Source organism: Pseudophryne corroboree, unplaced genomic scaffold (assembly GCF_028390025.1).
Source record: "Pseudophryne corroboree isolate aPseCor3 unplaced genomic scaffold, aPseCor3.hap2 scaffold_1003, whole genome shotgun sequence".
Taxonomy (NCBI): domain Eukaryota; kingdom Metazoa; phylum Chordata; class Amphibia; order Anura; family Myobatrachidae; genus Pseudophryne; species Pseudophryne corroboree.
The window spans coordinates 119252-125481 of record NW_026967630.1 but is presented as its reverse complement, the minus strand read 5'-3'; the positions used below and the strand labels follow the sequence as shown (position 1 = coordinate 125481).

The 6230-nt window shown below is 37.5% G+C and overlaps 1 non-coding gene and 1 pseudogene across 1 annotated transcript; one reads left to right on the top strand and one right to left on the bottom strand.

Moving 5' to 3' along the window:
- The first annotated feature begins 3534 nt into the window (after nt 1-3534).
- Nucleotides 3535-3697, top strand: LOC134987448 (U1 spliceosomal RNA). Its single transcript, XR_010193106.1, has one exon. It is a non-coding gene; the product is annotated as a U1 spliceosomal RNA (small nuclear RNA).
- A 2083-nt stretch (nt 3698-5780) lies between these two features.
- LOC134987400 (U1 spliceosomal RNA) lies at nt 5781-5959 on the bottom strand (annotated as a pseudogene).
- Nucleotides 5960-6230: the final 271 nt, after the last annotated feature.

The following is a 6230-nucleotide window of genomic DNA, read 5'->3' as shown; positions in this document are numbered from 1 at the left end:
CGTTAATGTTTCCTGGTGTCAACCTGTATTATTTCAGTAGATATTGAAATGAGGATGCATCTTGCTGCCTTTCCAATGAAGCAAGTTTAATTTAGTAATAGGTGAAAAACCATCCCTACAAATATGTTAATCAGATACTTGGCTTTGTGGACACTTTTCAGAGAACAAATTCGTTAGCATAAAAATAAAGCCAGAAAATGAAGAGCTGTTTAATCACTCAATTGGATTTTTCTGCCAGCATATTTCTTTTTCTCTGCAACCCACTGCTAAATTGTGCTTCCTAGCTGTTTTTTTTATAAAATCACTGATTCAAATCTAACTCTGATTACATCAGAGTAGGCCAGGTACCCTACACCATAAGAAGGGGGTTTGAAATTTTGACTTGTCTACTTAAAGATCACCAAAATCTGATAACAAGGTCAATTACATCCCTGCGTGGGATTGAACCACCAACCCTGTGATTAATAACCAAACACACCAACAGATTGCGCCACAGAGACACTTTACAAACGTACATACTGACAAAGGCTAATAAGCATTCATCTAGAACGTTTCCTAGAAAAACTTTAAAAAGTCAATAATCTGGAGAGTTTTTGTAAGATGTTTCTTCCATCAACCAACGAAGAAACACATTGGTACTTTCCCATGATGAGTGAGTGCTTCAGGATCTCTTGCACTTACATGTGCAGCAGAGTACTGCAATGGAAAAATGCTGGGCCCATAACCCAGAGGTAGGCAGATTGAAACTATCCTCTGCTATATGCATTTTTTTTTGTTAATTAAAGTAATCCAAAACTGGGATTGATATTTTTGCTCTTTTATTTTTACTTAAAGTGCAATAACTTTTACCTTTTTAATTTGTTTTAATAGTATATTGACAGTATTGTTTTCTTTCAAAAATCCACTTAATTTTCTTTACCCTATTATTAAAATGGTAATTGACAAAAACAAACTACATTGTCACCAGAAGAGCAATACAAAATGTACAAGTGATATATTAAAATCATCTTTCCAGCTTGAATTTCAATGATGCATTGGGGTAACGATTTTGTGAGAAACACCTTCACCCTTGAATAAAGATTTTCTTAATTCCTTACCTGTGTGCTAATTAGATATCACCTTGTTTTCACATTAAACAGACTTCAACATGCGAAAGCAGCAAGGATGCAGTGGCGTTAATGTTTCCTGGTGTCAACCTGTATTATTTCAGTAGACATTGAAATGAGGATGCATCTTGCTGCCTTTCCAATGAAGCAAGTTTAATTTAGTAATAGGTGAAAAACCATCCCTACAAAGGTGTTAATCAGAGACTTGGCTTTGTGGACACTTTTCAGAGAACAAATTTGTTAGCATAAAAATAAAGCCAGAAAATGAAGAGCTGTTTAATCACTCAATTGGATTTTTTTGCCAGCATATTTCTTTTTCTCTGCAACCCACTGCTAAATTGTGCTTCCTAGCTGTTTTTATAAAATCACTGAATCAAATCTAACTCTGATTACATCAGAGAAGGCCAGGTACCCTACACCATAACAGGGGGTTTGAAATTTTGACTTGTCTACTTAAAGATCACCAAAATCTGATAACAAGGTCAATTACGTCCCTGGGTGGGATTGAACCACCAACCTTTTGGTTAATAACCATACACACTAACTGATTGCACCACAGCGACACTTTGCAAAAGTACATACTGACAAAGGCTAATAAGCATTCATCTAGAACGCTTCCTAGAAACATTTTAAAAAGTCAATAATGTGGAGAGTTTTTGTAAGATGTTTCTTCCATCAACCAATGAAGAAACACATTGGTACTTTCCCATGATAAGTGAGTGCTTCAGGACCTCTTGCACTTACATGTGCAGCAGAGTACTGTAATGGAAGCATGCTGGGTCCATAACCCAGAGGTAGGCAGATTGAAACTATCCTCTGCTATATGCATTTTTTTTTGTTAATTAAAGTAATCCAAAACTGGGATTGATATTTTTGCTCTTTTATTTTTACTTAAAGTACAATAACTTTTACCATTTTAATTTGTTTTAATAGTATATTGACAGTATTGTTTTCTTTCAAAAATCCACTTAATTTTCTTTACCCGATTATTAAAATGGTAATTGACAAAAACAAACTACATTGTCACCAGAAGAGCAATACAAAATGTACAAGTGATATATTAAAATCATCTTTCCAGCTTGAATTTCAATGATGCATTGGGGCAACGATTTTGTGAGAAACATCTTCACCCTTAAATAAAGATTTTCTTAATTCCTTACCTGTGTGCTAATTAGATATCACCTTGTTTTCACATTAAACAGACTTCCACATGAGAAAGCAGCAAGTTTGCAGTGGCGTTAATGTTTCCTGGTGTCAACCTGTATTATTTCTGTAGATATTGAAATGAGGATGCATCTTGCTGCCTTTCCAATGAAGCAAGTTTAATTTAGTAATAGGTGAAAAACCATCCCTACAAAGGTGTTAATCAGAGACTTGGCTTTGTGGACACTTTTCACAGAACAAATTTGTTAGCATAAAAATAAAGCCAGAAAATGAAGAGCTGTTTAATCACTCAATTGGATTTTTTTGCCAGCATATTTCTTTTTCTCTGCAACCCACTGCTAAATTGTGCTTCCTAGCTGTTTTTTATAAAATCACTGAATCAAATCTAACTCTGATTACATCAGAGAAGGCCAGGTACCCTACACCATAAGAGGGGGTTTGAAATTTTTACTTGTCTACATAAAGATCACCAAAATCTGATAACAAGGTCAATTACGTCCCTGGGTGGGATTGAACCACCAACTTTTTGGTTAATAGCCTTACACACTAACTGATTGCGCCACAGCGACACTTTGCAAAAGCATATACTGAAAAAGGCTAATAAGCATTCATCTAGAACGTTTCCTAGAAACATTTTAAAAAGTCAATAATGTGGAGAGTTTTTGTAAGATGTTTCTTCCATCAACCAATGAAGAAACACATTGGTACTTTCCCATGATGAGTGAGTGCTTCAGGATCTCTTGCACTTACATGTGCAGCAGAGTACTGTAATGGAAGCATGCTGGGTCCATAACCCAGAGGTAGGCAGATTGAAACTATCCTCTGCTATATGCATTTTTTTTGTTAATTAAAGTAATCCAAAACTGGGATTGACATTTTTGCTCTTTTATTTTTACTTAAAGTACAATAACTTTTACCATTTTAATTTGTTTTAATAGTATATTGACAGTATTGTTTTCTTTCAAAAATTCACTTAATTTTCTTTTCTGTGTGCTAATTAGATAGCACCTTGTTTTCACATTAAATAGACTTCCACATGAGAAAGCAGCAAGGATGCAGTGGCGTTAATGTTTCCTGGTTGTAGTGGGGGACTGTGTTTGTGCTTTCCTCTGGTCAGCTCTGGTAAAAGTCAGATTTCTTTGTCTCAGATCTTCCTCTAGCCTTGTTCTTCTTTCGAGAGTTCCCTTGTGCTGCCTCAGTTGGATCTCCTTCACTTGACAGGGGCGTACCCGAGCAGCGACCCTCCCCAGCACTAGCCCAACTCCTACTTACCTGCCAGGTGAGATACTATGATCATGAAGGTGCTTCTCCCAGGGCAAGGCTCACCCATTGCACTCTGGGTGTGCTGCTCCTGCGATTTCCCCAAATGTGGGAAACTTGACTGCATAATTTGTGTTTCCCCTGGTCGGCTCTCGTATAATTCAGATCTCTTTGTCTCAGGTCTCTCTCCAGCCTAGTTTGCTGTCTGTTTCCACTTCTCTTTTCTTAAACCGCTCCCTTCTATGTCCTTGCGCACCTTAATTAAATCTAACTCTGATTACGTCAGAGAAGGCCAGGTACCCTACACCATAAGAGGGGGTTTGAAATTTTGACTTGTCTACTTAAAGATCACCAAAATCTGATCACAAGGTCAATTACATCACTGGGTGGGAACCTTTTGGTTAATAGCCCATGTAAGTGCAAGAGATCCTGAAGCACTCACTCATCATGGGAAAGTACCAATGTGTTTCTTACAAAAATTCTCCAGATTATTGACTTTTTAAAGTTTTTCTAGGAAACGTTCTAGATGAATGCTTATTAGCCTTTGTCAGTATGTACTTTTGCAAAGTGTCGCTGTGGCGCAATCAGTCAGTGTGTATGGCTATTAACCTAAAGGTTGGTGATTCAATCCCACCCAGGGACGTAATTGACCTTGTTATCAGATTTTGGTGATCTTTAAGTAGACAAGTCAAAATTTCAAACCCCCTCTTATGGTGTAGGGTACCCGGCCTTCTCTGATGTAATCAGAGTTAGATTTGATTAAGTGATTTTATAAAAAACAGCTAGGAAGCACAATTTAGCAGTGGGTTGCAGAGAAAAAAAATTATGCTGGCAGAAAAGTCCAATTGAGTGATTAAACAGCTCTTCATTTTCTGATTTTATGTTTATGCTAACAAATTTGCTCTCTGAAAAGTGTCCACAAAGCCAAGTCTCTGATTAACACCTTTGTAGGAATGATTATCCACCTATTACTGAATTAAACTTGCTTCATTGGAAAGGAAGCAAGATGCATCCTCATTTCAATGTCTACTGAAATAATACAGGTTGACACCAGGAAACATAAACGTCACTGCATCCTTGCTGCTTCCTCATGGGGAAGTCTGTTTAATGTGAAAACAAGGTGATATCTAATCAGCACACAGGTAAGGAATTAAGAAAATCTTTCTTTATGGGTGAAGATGTTTCTCACAAAATTGTTGCACCAAGGCATCATTGAAATTAAAGCTGGAAAGATGATTTTAATATATCACTTGTATATTTTGTACTGCTCTTCTGGTGACAATGTAGTTTGTTTTTGTCAATTACCATTTTAATAATAGGGTAAAGAAAATTAAGTGGATTTTTGAAAGAAAACAATACTGTCAATATACTATTAAAACAAATTAAAATGGTAAAAGTTATTGTACTTTAAGTAAAAATAAAAGAGCAAAAATATCAATCCCAGTTTTGGATTACTTTAATTAACAAAAAACAATGCATATAGCAGAGGATAGTTTCAATCTGCCTACCTCTGGGTTATGGACCCAGCATGCTTCCATTACAGTACTCTGCTGCACATGTAAGTGCAAGAGATCCTGAAGCACTCACTCATCATGGGAAAGTACCAATGTGTTTCTTCATTGGTTGATGGAAGAAACATCTTACAAAAACTCTCCAGATTATTGACTTTTTAAAGTTTTTCTAGGAAACGTTCTAGATGAATGCTTATTAGCCTTTGTCAGTATGTACTTTCGCAAAGTGTCTCTGAGGCACAAACAGTTAGCGTGTTCAGTTGTTAACCAAAAGGTTGGTGGTTCAATCCCACCTAGGGACGTAATTGACCTTGTTATCAGATTTTGGTGATCTTTAAGTAGACAAGTCAAAATTTCGAAAACCCCTGTTATGGTGTAGGGTACCTGGCCTTCTCTGATGTAATCAGAGTTAGATTTGATTAAGTGATTTTATAAAAAAAACAGCCACGAAGCACAATTTAGCAGTGGGTTGCAGAGAAAAAGAAATATGCTGGCAGAAAAATCCAATTGAGTGATTAAACAGCTCTTCATTTTCTGGCTTTATTTTTATGCTAACAAATTTGTGCTCTGAAAAGTGTCCACAAAGCCAAGTATCTTATTAACACCTTTGTAGGGATGGTTTTTCACCTATTATTAAATTAAACTTGCTTCATTGGAAAGGCAGCAAGTGATGTCATCCAAGCAGTGGGTCAAGGTTGGCTTCAAACCTCGTCTGCTTATGAAAAGAGAAAAGGGGTATGCAGGGCATGGCGGCCTTTTGCGGTGCTTGGATGACCCCTAGTTCGCATTAAATAATGCAGTCGAGTTTCCCACATTTGGGGAAATCACAGGGGTCAGCATACCCAGAATGCAATGAATGAACCGCACCCTGGGAGAACAGTCTTCATGACCATGGTATCTCCTATGCAAAATAAGTATGATTTGGGATAGGGCTGGGGAGGGCCGCTGCTCAGGCACATCTCTGTCAAGTAAAGGAGATTCAACTGAGGCAGCACAAGGGAACTCTCATCTGGGGACAACAACTGCAGGGAGAACACATATTTTCAGATGAACATGGGAGGGCAGAAGGCTGCCTAATACTGAAGCACCCCCAAACAACAAACCAAATGCAACAACTAGTGCAAGCATTCCTGGGGGAAGGCCTGCAGCAGATGGATTTGCATATGGCGATGTCATCCAAGCAGTGGGT